The sequence below is a fragment of the Vipera berus genome (genome assembly GCF_964194415.1).
Source record: "Vipera berus genome assembly, chromosome: 2".
Taxonomy (NCBI): domain Eukaryota; kingdom Metazoa; phylum Chordata; class Lepidosauria; order Squamata; family Viperidae; genus Vipera; species Vipera berus.
The window spans coordinates 32,153,993-32,167,401 of NC_138203.1; the positions used below are offsets into that span (position 1 = coordinate 32,153,993).

The following is a 13,409-nucleotide window of genomic DNA, read 5'->3' on the forward strand; positions in this document are numbered from 1 at the left end:
TGTGGTTTGGCAGCCTAGCTGGGGAGAAGGGAGAGGAGAACCAGGCCATGTGAGTGGTGGGCTGGCACACATGCACATGTGCAGCTCAACTCACATGGCAGGCTGGTGTGCATGTGCATGCACACTTTGCTCAACTGCAAATGGAGCCTGTACATGCGCATGTGCCAGCTGCTGGTCATGCAAATTGAGCTGTGCACACATGCATGTGTGCAGGCCCATGGCCTGGTTGCAAAATAGGCCATGGCCCGATAGTGAGCCACAGCCTGGGGTTGGGGACCTCTGCTTTAAGATGTTTGGACTTCAACTCACAGAGAGATAATGTGTTTTGGTTGCTTACCTTCTTATTTCAAGATTTTATTTGGGTTTAAAACATTTCACTCTTGGAATAAAGCAAGCACATGGCAAGGGTGTGTATTTAAAAAAACATCAAGGTGGCAGCCATGATAGTACAATCAAAACTGGCTGTTTTGTATGGAGGTTGCACCATTCTTAACCCCTGCATATGGGCTTCCTAATTTCTTTTAGATTTGACTTTGATGCCAAACATTATTATGGAACCCTTTAGGGAAAAAAACCCCAAAGTCTTATTTAAGAAATCAGCATTTGCATAATTTTTGATATGCATCTATAGGCATTTCCTGACTAATTATTTTCCATACAGGCTTCCTATAACTCCTAATTTTATTATTGTTGTTTTTCTTGGCTGAGCATGTGGTTTATATGGGAAGATACACAATTTTGATCAGCTGTTTAAACTGATTTCATGTTTTGGAGATTATCTAATTTTCTTCATAGTATATCATGTTAATAAATTTAAAAATGGAAAATGTTCTCAGTAAATTCACTTCTAAAGTAATATTTTACAAGTGGTGTGCAAGACTTTTGAAAGCATGCATAAGCATTGTACAAATGCTCTGCCTCCTCTAAAGATTCTGAACTAGTTTCCAAACATTGTTTTCCACTCCAGTCCTTTCAATCAGCCAAATAATTTCGGATAAATCTGAAATACTAAATTTTGTATCGTTTGGATATTGGAAGATTTTTACTGCGTGATTCTGCAGTGACTATTACAGACTATTAACACTATTATAGTATTAATTTCCCCAAATGCACATGCCAACGCAATTGTACATTCTGAGTCTTTTGAGTTCGACGTTGTAAATCCTGCTTATACTTTTGTTCTGATTTATATCTTGTTCACTGTTTCTTAACCTTGGAGACTAGAAATGTGTGGACTTCAACTCCCACAATTCCCAGCCACCATTCAACCATTCATTGTTGCTAGGGAATTTTGGGAGCTGGCATAGAATGGGGGCAGAAGGAAGAGAAAATAATTTCTGTAAGCATAAGTAGAGTGTAAAAATATCTAAATAAGAGTTGGAAATTATATCAAATCAATCAAATAGTGATTAAAACTGAAAAAATATTGCAGTTCTTGCCACATTGAATCATTCCTGGAACCACTATGTTTTAGTGTTATCCAAAAGCTGATTTTGTTTATCTTGCTTATCCTGACCTTTGGATAAGTAATTCAACCTGAACTTTTTCTTTGTAAATGCTTTGTACAGTATTGGTTTACATTAGGTGAAGGATATCACCTAATGTTTTGGCAGTGAATTTATACATTGTATGTAGGAACTTTACCTCTGCAAAATTAAAACAAAACATTATGATCATCCAATTAAATCAAGAAACTTACCTTGAAATTGTGAGCAAATATACTTGAAGATAAATACCACTTTATCAGGACTTATACTTCAGTAAACAGGAATAGAATTGTGTGGATATGTAAATTGATAGATTGTAAGTGGAAAGTCATACAGAAATAGCTTAGTTTTAGCTATAAATCTAAGTGCAATTCCATGAAAACAAGGCCACTGTCCCTGAGGAAAGATGCACAGATTGGTTTATACTACCTGATATACTATTAGAGATACAAGGGTGTAACAATATTCTGTATTTGAGCCACCATTGTAGTATTTTGTATCAACTAGATAAGACTTGTTTCAGGATTCATTTCTGGTTAAATCTAAATTTGAGAGTTCCAAATAAATCGTATTGCTGAAAATGTTGAACTATAGCTGCAATATCATATCTACTTCTCATACTTCTTCAGGTGAACCTTAACCAATCTGTATTGAGCAGTAACAGCCCTCTCCAATGGATACTTTAATTTAGGCAACAAGATATTGAGGCTGGGGATAGAAGTGTTTATTTGAAACCTTAATTTATTACAGATAGTCTTCAACTTATAAACATTTGTTTAGTGATTATTCAAAGTTACATCAGCACTGAAAAAAAAATGACTTATGATCAGTTTTCATACTTATGATCTCTGCAGCATCCCCCTGATCACACAATCAAAATTTGGGCACTTGGCAACAGGCATGTATTCATGACAGTTGCATTGTCCTGGGGTCATGCAATCAATCACCATTTGTAATCTTTCCAGCCAACTTCCAACAGGCAAAGTCAATGGGGGAAGCCAGATTTGCTTAACAACCACATGATTCACTTAACAATTGCAGTAATACACTTAACAAGTGTGGCAAAAAAAAGTCATAAAATGGGACAAAACTAACTTAACAACTGCCTTGCTTAACAACAGAAATGATCGATTCAGTTGTGGTTGTAAGCAGTGGTGGGATTCAAATATGTGAACAACCAGTTCGCTGTGTGGATGCCGCTTTCAGAAGTCCATTCTGGGCCTGGGCAACAAAAAATTAGCTGCCGGTTCTGCCGAAGTGATGCAACTGGCTGAATCCCATCACTGGCTGTAAGTCAAGGATTTCCTGTACTGATGTACAAACAAAAATATGTATGCTCTGTTTGAGGTCGCTAAGAGTTACTATGGTGATTAAGATAGCCTATATATTGACTAATTATAAAATGGGCTCTATGAATGGTCAATAGAATTAAAGGGAATGGAGGTAGATGGGTTCAGGAGTTAATATTTAATAGCAGCATCAATATGAAACAGCAGAGATCATTTTGTTAAAAAATGAAATATTTTGATTTAGAATAAGTAATAGATTTAGTACAAACTTATTAAGTAGTCTTATAATTTGTTTATAGACATATGCAGCACAGTATATGTCAGTTAATTAAATTGTTGCCTATTTAGCAAACATACATATATCTGGTTCTTGCAGTTAAGACCATCGCAGCAAGATCAAGGTCATGTGATCAAAATTTGAGTGCTAATTTGGGACCTTCTCAGCCAGCTTCTGACAAGCCAACTCAAAGGGAGAAGCTGGATTCTATTAACATGGGATTCACTTAAAAACTGCAGTGATTCACTTAACAACCATGGCAAAAACAGTAGGTAACACGGGGCACAACTCACTTATCATGACAAATTTTGATTGCAATTGTGGTCACAAGTTGAGAACTTGTGATACACATTTTTGCAGCACTTTTTTCCCTCCAGGCTTCCTACAAAACAGAAGAGAATCGAGCAGATTTCCAGTATATTACTTGGGGCCAAAGTCGAGTGTAATACTGAGGCAATTCCATCAACCTCATTTTTCTTCACTGCAGTAAAGGATGTTGAACTGAGCTTTTCTTTGCTTCTCAGTCTCCCCATAATTCTCTGGTACCTGCTGGTTGCCCACTCATGGCAAGGGGCTCTTTTCCCCCATCTCTGGGACTCTTTCTGAATGTGTTACCCATGTTTCCTTATTTCAGCTTATTTTAATCTGGGAGATGCGGAAATGGGTAGAGAGACAGACCTCCCCACCATCCCCATTTGTCCTGTAGTAGTAAAAAAGGGAAAAAATAATTTGTCTATAGTGACTAGCACACAAACAAATCAGGACAATAAGATTTGGCAGCAACCTGGAATATCTGCAATAAAGCCAAGATAGGAATTGATAATGGGACAACACTTTTGGTATTATTGTTTCGTTTTATCAAAGATAACATTATCTAGAGCAGTGTTTTTCAACCGCTGTTCCGCGGCACACTAGTGTGCCGCGAGCTGTTGCCTGGTGTGCCGTGGGAAATTTTTTTTTTTACCTCCCTCCGGAGAAGATGGCCGTGGCCCGTGGCTGAGCTAGACGGGAGGGTGAGTTCTGGCTGGCTGAGCCCTGAGGAGGCTGTTGCCTGTTGCACGGCCTCGGCTGGGCACCGGGAGTTCCCGGTGCCGTAACAACTTGCAGAGGCCGCGGGAGATGTTGGTGTGCCGGTCCGGGTCCGCCGGGCCTGACCCGCGGCGGCGGCAACGTTTCTGAGGCCGCCGAAGATGAGTCGGGCGGCGGGGAACCTGGACCGGCAGGGAACGCCTTCTGAGCCCGTTCGGCATTTTTACCGAACGGGCTGAGCTAGACGGGAGGGTGAGTTCTGGCTGGCTGAGCCCTGAGGAGGCTGTTGCCTGTTGCACGGCCTCGGCTGGGCACCGGGAGAGGGAGGGAAAGAAAGTGGGAGAGAGAAAGGCAGGAAAGAAAGGAAGAAAGATAGAAAGAAAGAAAGAGAAAAGAAAGAGAAAGAAAGAAAAAGAAAGAAAGAAGGAAAGAAAGAAAGAAAGAGAAAGAAAAATAAATGAAGGAGAAAAATGCAGAAAGAAAAATTAAAAAGAAATGCAAGTAGCTTCCAATTTCCACAACAAGTAGAAAGCAAGAAATTGAGAGAGGGAGGGAAAGAAAGTGGGAGAGAGAAAGGAAGGAAGGAAAATAAAGAAAGAAAAGCGAGGGAGGGAAGAGAGGGAAGGAAGGAAGAAAGAAAAGAAGAGAAAAAAGAAAATACAGAAAGATAAATTAAAAAGAAATGCAAGCATTCCTTTTCCTTCACAGCAAAAACAAACAAAAGCCCCAAAATAAAATAAAATAAAGAGGCTAATAATAATAATAATAATAATAATAATAATAATAATAATAATAATAATAATAATAATAATAAGTTGGAAGGGACCTTGGAGGTCATCTAGTCCAACCCCTTGAGAACACAGGCCATCCTCAACTTACGACCGTTCGTGTAGCGACCGTGGGGAGGCCCAACGGTGCGGAAAACGGTGGAGTGCCTCGTGATTTTTTTCATGAAACAAGTGTGCCTTTGCCCAAAAAAGGTTGAAAAACACTGATCTAGAGTGCATGGTAACAATCCATTCCGGTTGAAACTAGGGTTAGGCATGTGTTCCCATGGCCAGGTCTACAGAGCGTGGATATCAGATCTGCAAGACCAAAGACACTCCTGGCTGAGGAAGCTTGAGAAGCAGTCGAGTAAAGTCCAGACAAGTTACACCAGCAATTTCCCACCAGGCCAGCCCGGAGGCGACTCGCTCCTGGCTCCCTCCCTCTTGCGCGCTCTTAATCGTCGGCGGGATCCGGGCCCCGGGAGTTCCGCCACCCCTGCGGCGCTTCTCCCGCTTCCAGCCCTCCTTCCTCTCCCGCGCTCTGCTCCAGGCGTGAACCCTTTATTGTGTCTGCCGCGCTCACTCCTCCTCCCCGCCTGGCGGGGTCTCCCTCGACCCACAGGCAGCGGCTGACCTCGTTTTGCGTCCCTCGAGAGACTCTGCTTGGCCTGCGCCGCGGGGACGGCCTTATTTTCGGCCAGGCATCCGCTTCGCCGGCCGGAGAACGGGAGCCCGGCGGCTGCTCCTTCCACAGCTCTTTCCGAAGGCTTCCCCGTCCCCGCCCCTTCTAGGTAGGGAGAGGAGAGGAGAGGCTCAGGCTGCGGTCATACTTTTGCTCTCTCCCCTGGCAAAGCAATCCTCAAGTTGCCGCTGTTGGGTGAGAAAACTTCTTCCCCGTCTTTCCTCAACCTGGTGCCCTCTGGGCGAGCTGGGAGTACAATGCCCAGGACCTCCAGTATTCTTCTGGAAGATGGGATCCTTAGTGCAGCGTTTCCCAACCTTAGGAACTTGAAGATGCGTGGACTTCAACTCCCAGAATTCCCCAGCCAGCATAGCTGGCTGGGGAATTCTGGGAGTTGAAGTCCACGCATCTTCAAGTTCCTAAGGTTGGGAAACGCTGCCTTAGTGTATCTTGTAGAGGTCGGAGTTGTCCCCTCCCCCTCCGTTCTTAAATTTAACCACGGTTTAAGCAAGTAAACTACATTGCTGGATCCACACACCCCCCGACAGAGTTATACAGGCCCGCGTTTGGTCGGCCAGCTGTACAGGATATTCGCACGTACACTCGCCTCCATTGGTAAAAAAAAAAAATAACCGCCCCCGGAGTTAGGTGCCAGGCTGATCGTGCCCCCCCCCGTTTCCCCTCTGCGAACCTCTTAACTCCCCCTTTGTTAACCTCAAGAAGTTAACTACTCCCTCGGGACTCCCGGTCCCGGCCTCCCAGGCCAACTGGTGCCGCCGTCCCTCCTCGCTGTCTCCCTTCTACCGGGCGCGCCCCAGTTCCCCCCCTGAGGGCAGCCTTCTCTCCCCAGCGGGAAAAGACCGGAGCGAGCGCCCGGCTGCCTCGGCAGTTGCCCGCCCGGTCCAGCGCCGCCCAGCAGAGAGCCCTCCTTTTACGCGGATCCACCTCCGGCCTCTTCCGCGTCCTCCCCGCCCGCCCCCTCCCTCCCTCGCCTTTCGGCGGGGAGATCCCTCTCCGGGTCGGCTCTTCGGTGGGGCTCCCGCCCCTTTGGCTTTCCGAGCCCTCCCTTCATCTCGTCCCGCCGCCGACCCTCGTCCCTTTAATCTTGGCGGGCCGGGGAGGGACGGCGGGGGGGACGTCAGTGCCGAGTGGGCCGGTCCAGGGCAAGGCAGAGCAGAGCGAGGCAGCCTCGCTTTCCGCGGCCCCTTCCCTCCCGCGGGAAGCAGCAGCCCTCCTGGCGGAACCGGCCGCGCCGAGGCCTGGCAGAGAGGAGGCTGGGACCGCCGTGACCCGAAGGGCTCCGCGGAGCGCGCTCAAGGGGCGCTTTCTTCCCGGCTCTGGGAATTGAGCGGCCGGGGAGGGAGGCTGCGAGTAGCCCCCGTGGACGGCGGGTAAGTCGGGAAGGGGGGGGAGCCACAGCTACGCGGCCGTTTCCATTCATTGTGTCGGGAGGAATTGGGGGGGGGGGGCGAGGAGGAACGGAGGAGAAGGCGGGCGGCTTTTGCTTAGTCAGCTTTCCTCCGGGTAATTCAACTTGGAATCGGCGGCGAGATCCGATTCTGCTCCGCTTGGGTGACCCGCAGACGGGGATCGCGCCGGGCAACCTACGAGCGTGCAGGTTGCTCGCTCCCGCAGGAAGAGAATAATCGCACAGGCACGCGCGATCCCTATTGATTTCGACGGGATTCGTTGAAAGGGTTGCAGTCTGAGAAGTTGTGTTTGAAGATAGACCCAAATCCCAGCCTTCCGGGTATTTATCTGACCGGATAGGAACGAGAGGGGGAAAAGGGCAACGAAATTATGCAGCCCTCTCCGGCTATTACGTACCGGAGCAGTCGGAGAGAAAAGCTGGGATCCTGCTAAGGGCTTTGGCAGTTGGTGATCACTGGAGTTCAGGGAATACACACCATACACCCACACGCAGCCTCTGCGACCCAAACCAACTTTCCCTCTTTCCCATTTTTCCGCCTATGCGGAGCAAGCAAGCCTCCGAGCCCCAAACTTTGGCCGTTGCAACCGACCTGGCTTTCTAAGGTGCTGGAACTGCGCCGCCTTGCACCGACCCGGTTCTTCTCCCAGGCGGCGCGTTTGCTCTTGCAGAAGCCGTTTCCACCCGTCTGGCTGAACCCAAAGTGAGCAGGCTGATAAATCTCCCTTGTCCCTTTATTGCTCGGCCTCCTGCTGTGGCTTTCCAGCACGGAAAGGAAGCCGGGGCTGCTTGCATTGTTCGTGCACGGGACCCCTTAATGCAGGGGTCTTCAAACTTGGCCCTTTTATGACTTGTGGACTTCAACTCCCAGAATTCCTCAGCCAGCAAAGCTGGCTGAGGAATTCTGGGAGTTGAAGTCCACAAGTCATAAAAGGGCCAAGTTTGAAGACCCCTGCCTTAATGGCTGGGTGACTGGCTGGGAAGGAGGCGTTTATTTGTCTTGGTGTGTTGTTTTTTTGCAGTTGCATTCTTCGGGAGTGAAGCACTTTCAAAAAGCCTAATCTCCTCTCCTCTTCCTTCGCGCCTCTTTTGTGTCTTTCGGGGAACTGTATAACATTCTTGTTCCTTTTGCACGCATAAATTATAAAGGGGGGAAGGGGAATTACCAGACGCCTTGCATCCAAACCTTCCCAACTGCTTTTGTTTTTTCCTTTTGGACTGGCTGCAATGCCCTGAAGGGGAAAACCGCAGGTCCATTGATTTGGCAGGAAAGAGGCTCTCCAGCCGCCTCCGTGTAAACTTTGGGGGCTTTCTTCCTTCTTATCCGTTCCCCTCCTCCACCTTCTGTTTTCTATTTGGTAGTGTAATTTTTCCTAGTTTTGAGAAAGTGGGAGACCTACTTTGACGACAGGGTAATAAACGGTATAATTATTACAGAAAAAAAACGTTGGCTTATAGAATCGGTTTGGGGATGCTGCATTGCTCATGAGGCCAAATAAGGAATTGTAGAACAAGAGAAAGAGTTTTTATCACTGCAATGTTTTGTTTTACACTGTTTGCTTGTAGTTTGATTTGGTGCAGATCTTACTTATGTTTTTACAACTTCTTCAAGGACACTGAAATGTCTTTGTATTGACAACTGGCCTCTAGAAAGCATGAAGTACCTGATATGCACTTAATTGGATCGTTAACCCTTTTTTTTCCCTATGCAAAAGTAGCCATGAATAGACCAGGCCTGGCTGAAACTGTAGTGTTTAGTGTATCAGTTATTTGGTATTTCTATTACTGGTTAAACTTACTTCAAGCAATGTAATTATTCAAACCAACTTCTACTTTCTGACCTTGTTGCGACTGTATTTTGCTTGCTGATTGAAGAGAGGCACCCGGTCTTGGATCCTTTCTTCTGCACTGTGCTACTTTTGTTTTCTAGACTTTTAATATATATGGCTCTTGCCAGCTGTGTCAGGAAGGAAAATGGAGAAAGATAGCACAATTAACAGTTGTTGTTCAGTGCAAATTTAGAAAGAGCAGTTATGACCCCTAGAAAAAATATATTTCCAAGTTGGGAAAATTGGACTGCTGTCAAGTAAAACAGTGGTGTTAAGTGTTATCTGACACATTGGAAAATGCTTTGTTTGTATTTTTATATCAATTTTCTGAATTGTTTATTATGTTATATTTGCATTTTTCTGAATGGTGGAATGTACTGCTCATTGCATATAATTTATTAGAGAAGAGTGCACGAAATGTATATCTTAAGACCCAAAATCTATATTTGCAAAAATTATTTGCCAAATTCCATATAAAATATATTACAGGGAGAAGCATTTAGTCTTCTCTTCTCTCTTTCTCTCTCTCATTCTCCCTCTCCCTCCCCTCCTCTCTCCCTGTCTCCCCCTCCCTCCCTCCCTCCCCCCCCAACCAAATTGATTCCTACACTGGTCAAAAAGTTAAAATTTTACAAGTTATGGCTCCAAAATAGGATCTTTAGGATCCTTCTACAGTCCAGACATGTCAAACACAAGGCCCGGGGCCAGATCCGGCCCGCAAAGTGGTTTCATGTGGCCTGCGAAGCCATCCTGGAAACAGTGAGGGAACGCCCCCCCTGGCCCAGAGACCCTCCATCTGCCAGAGACCCTCAGATCTGTCCCACTCCTGCCCAGGCTCCCATAGGCACCCTTGATGTGAACGATGTAGAGCTGGCCATGCCCACCCAGTAGGCCACGCCCACCCTGGCCATACCCACCCAGCCCCCTGAGGGCAACCGCAATGATGATGCGGGCCTCAATGAAATTGACTTTGACACCCCTGTTCTACACTAATAAATGAACTCCTGTAGCATGTACAAACAAATGCATTGTACAATCATGTTAAATGATATGAGCATTCCAGAATTGCACTAAACCAGATTTTTAGTCTCTTGGATGGCCATGAATATATGTTTTTCCCTTAAGCCTTGGGCTAGGATAAGGGTTAAGCATAGGGGATGGTCTGGTGGCTGAGGAGGGAGACTAATTTTGTTTTTGTCTTTGTTTTTATGGAAAGCTGCTCATAATCATTATATGAGATAGACAGCCATCTAAGTTCTGTACATAAATAAATACACATAGCAATTGTGACTTATGGCCACAATTGGGATGGAAACTTCCATTGCTAAGCAGTGTGGTTTTTACATGTTGTGCCTGATTTTATGATTTTTTTTTGCCTTTATTATTAAACAAATCACATGGTTGTTAAGCAAATATGGCTTCTCTTATTAACTTTGTTTGACAGAAGCATCCTAGGAAGGTCACAACTAGTGATCACATGTCCCCAGGATGCTGCAATATCATAATTACATACTGGTTGCCAAGCGCCCAACATTTGGTCATGTGATGCTGTGATGTTTGTAAGCATGAAGACCAGTCATAAGTCATTTTTTGAGATCTATTACAGGGATCACTGCATATGCTTTGAATGGGCACTAAGCAAATGGTTGTAAGTCAAGGATTTTCTGTGTGTCATGAATGCTAAGTCAGCTTTGTTTTCATCCACAAACCTCTTCAGATCCATTTGCTTGGAGAGTGTGGCAACATTTGTAGAATATGCCACAGTACAACTACAAAAAACTGCCTTACCTGGTTTTATTGAGAACGCTTTGATGGGTTTTTATCAAAAAAAAAATTCAGATCTCTTTTCAGCTGCTCAGGTCTGAATCAAAACCTGTCATAATGCAAAACATGTGATCTTCCAGTTAGTATTATCTGTCTCTGCATGAGCTTTCCTGCAATTTTGAAATTTCCTTTATGTTCTGCTGTGGTAAATTCCATTTTATGCAATGAGTAAGTGTTCCAGGTTGTATTTTCTTAGTTAGATCATGAAATAAAAGAATTGCCTATTAGTAGCATATTATTGGTAACATAGTAACTAACTGATGTTGGCTAATCTCAGAATTGAAGTACACTCAGTCTGGTCAAAACCTGGGTGAGAGATTGTTTTAAAATTTGAGGTTAGTTTGTCAGGGATCCTGGAAGTGTAAAGACTTTCATCATAACATATGTAAGGTCAATGTGCCCTAGTGGCTCAGTGGTTAGAAAGCAGTACTGCAGGCTACCTCTGGCTGCTGGCTGCCTGCAGTTTGGTAGTTCGATTCTCACTGGCTCAAGGTTGACTCAGGCTTCCATCCTTCCGAGGTCGGTAAAATGAGGACCCAAATAGTTTGGGGCAATAATGCTGACTCTGTAAACCAATTGGAAAGGGCTGTGAAGCAGTGTATAAGTCTAAGTGCTTATTGCTATTGCTATATTTGGAACTTTTCTTAAGAGTCAAAGTTAGTTTTCTGAAGAGTCTAACATCCAAAGCAGGCGTGTCCAACCCTTGGCCCACATGCTGCCTATGGCCTTGAACAGTTAGTAAAGTGGCCCCACAAGATCGTAAAATTTGAACATTATTATGGGATTTTATATTATTTTTATTATTTAGCACATGATGAGAACATGACAGAAGAGAAGTAAACATGTATACATAGTCCATGTAATTATAAATAAAGCTTCTAGGGGGGTTGGCAGTGGCCTCATAACTGGATGTCCAATTCAACTATCTAGGACAGGTGATCGCTTATGGCATTGCTTTATTGCAGATCTTCTAGGGAATCAGTGAACACATATCTTGGATAGTCTTGCACAAAATGTTTAATAGTTTGCATATCAGCACCATGATCACAACAAGGGGAATCTTTCCATTCCCACTGATACAGGGCAGAGGCTGGCAGCTGTGATTTCACACTGTTGTGTATAATAATAATACAGGTTGCAGTTAGGACTGGCAACTCCATTGCTAAGTACCACGGTCACTAAACAGAAAATCACGTGGCTGTGCTAGACTTACAATGTTACTTCTGTTTCTGTCAGTAAGTGAATCACTGCAATCATTAAGCAAGACAACATGACTGCAATTTGCAATTTCACTTCTGTGTTCTCCATTCTACTTATTGGAAGCTGATTGAGAAGCTATCAAATGGCCATCATGTGACCATGGGATTGCAACAATCATAAATATGTTGTGATGCATCCAAGTGTCCCTCACATGATCACAAGACACTACAACAGGTTTTTTTTCAACTGGTTTCTAAAAAAAAGTAAACAAGGACTACCTATATTAATAATATATTAAACCTTTATGCCACTTGACTCCTAATGATCTGGGTATGTCCACGAGTGTGTTTTCAAGTTCAGTATTTTGTTGCTAAGCCTACTAAACTCCTTTGTCAGTATAAAGAGCAAACAATTTTAGTATCTTTATAGTAAACAGGCGTAACATAATCACAATTGTTTGCCAGCAGAATTGTCTACTTAAGTTAGGGACATAGATGTTTAAAAAATACATTTATTCATTAGTTACCACTGTGCCTATTTATAAATCAGTAAAAATGATTTCATTGAATCTTTACAAGACAGGTCTTGATGAATCATTGCTAATCAGTCAAGACAGGTTGCTTGGTACTTTAATATGGATGTGTGAAATTTAGTTTTAAGAAAACCAAGCAATTTCTATTTATGGGAAGTGAGTGCTAAAGTACTTATTCTTATGATACCTCATGGATTTGAATTGAAGGTACATGTACAGTAAGTGTGAAATATACTGTGGACACCTTATTTATTTCTTTTTTTTTATTCTACATGTGCATCACCAAAAGTACACCATACCCACAGTGGAGCATGGTGGTGACAGCATTATGCTTTGGAGCTGCTTTTCTTCAGTTGGAACTGAGGCTTTAGTCAACATGGAGGGAATTATTAACACTTCCATATATTATATCAATTTTGGCACAAAACCTTTAGGCCTCTGCTAAAATGCTGAAGTTGAACTTCATCTTTCAACATGACAATGACTCAAAGCATGCCTCTAAATCAACAAAAGAATGGTTTCACCAGAAGAAGATCAAAGTTTTAGAGTGGCCTAGCTAGAGCCTGGGCCTGAATAGAACTGAAAAACTGCGGGTGACCTGAAGAAGGTTGTACATAGGAGATGCCCTTGCAATCTGACAGATATGGAGAGCTTTTACAAGGAAAAGTGAGCAAAGATTCCCAACGCAAGATGTGCCATGCTAGTAAGTTCCTACACCAAAGATGCTTCAACAAAGTACTAGTTTAAGGTGGTGCATACTAATGCAACCATGTTATTCTTCCCTCTAGAAGACTTCATTGTGTTTTTCAGTTGAATTGTACAGCTTATATGTTATATTAAAGGTGGAAACAATTCTGAAATGATTGGTCCTGATCTGATTTTTTTACATCTCAAAAACCTGGCATTTTAGCAGGATATTAGACTTTGTATTCACTGTATATTTTTAGTGTTCTGTTATACTCTTTATTTATTGCTGGTTTCCTTTTATTTAATCTTGTCCCATTTTAATCCCATAGGGTTGGTAATGTCTGGCAAGTTGCAAATCTTCCTTTATTCTTTGAAGA

The 13,409-nt window shown here is 43.8% G+C and overlaps 1 protein-coding gene across 1 annotated transcript in view; it reads left to right on the forward strand.

Annotated features, from left to right (window-relative positions):
* The first annotated feature begins 6,582 nt into the window (after positions 1–6,582).
* LHFPL2 (LHFPL tetraspan subfamily member 2) overlaps positions 6,583–13,409 on the forward strand; it is a 92,501-nt gene continuing 85,674 nt past the window's right edge. Inside the window, exon 1 of the mRNA XM_081318395.1 lies at positions 6,583–6,922. The gene's annotated coding sequence lies outside the window, so the exon portion shown is untranslated. The remainder of the gene's footprint in view (positions 6,923–13,409) is intronic.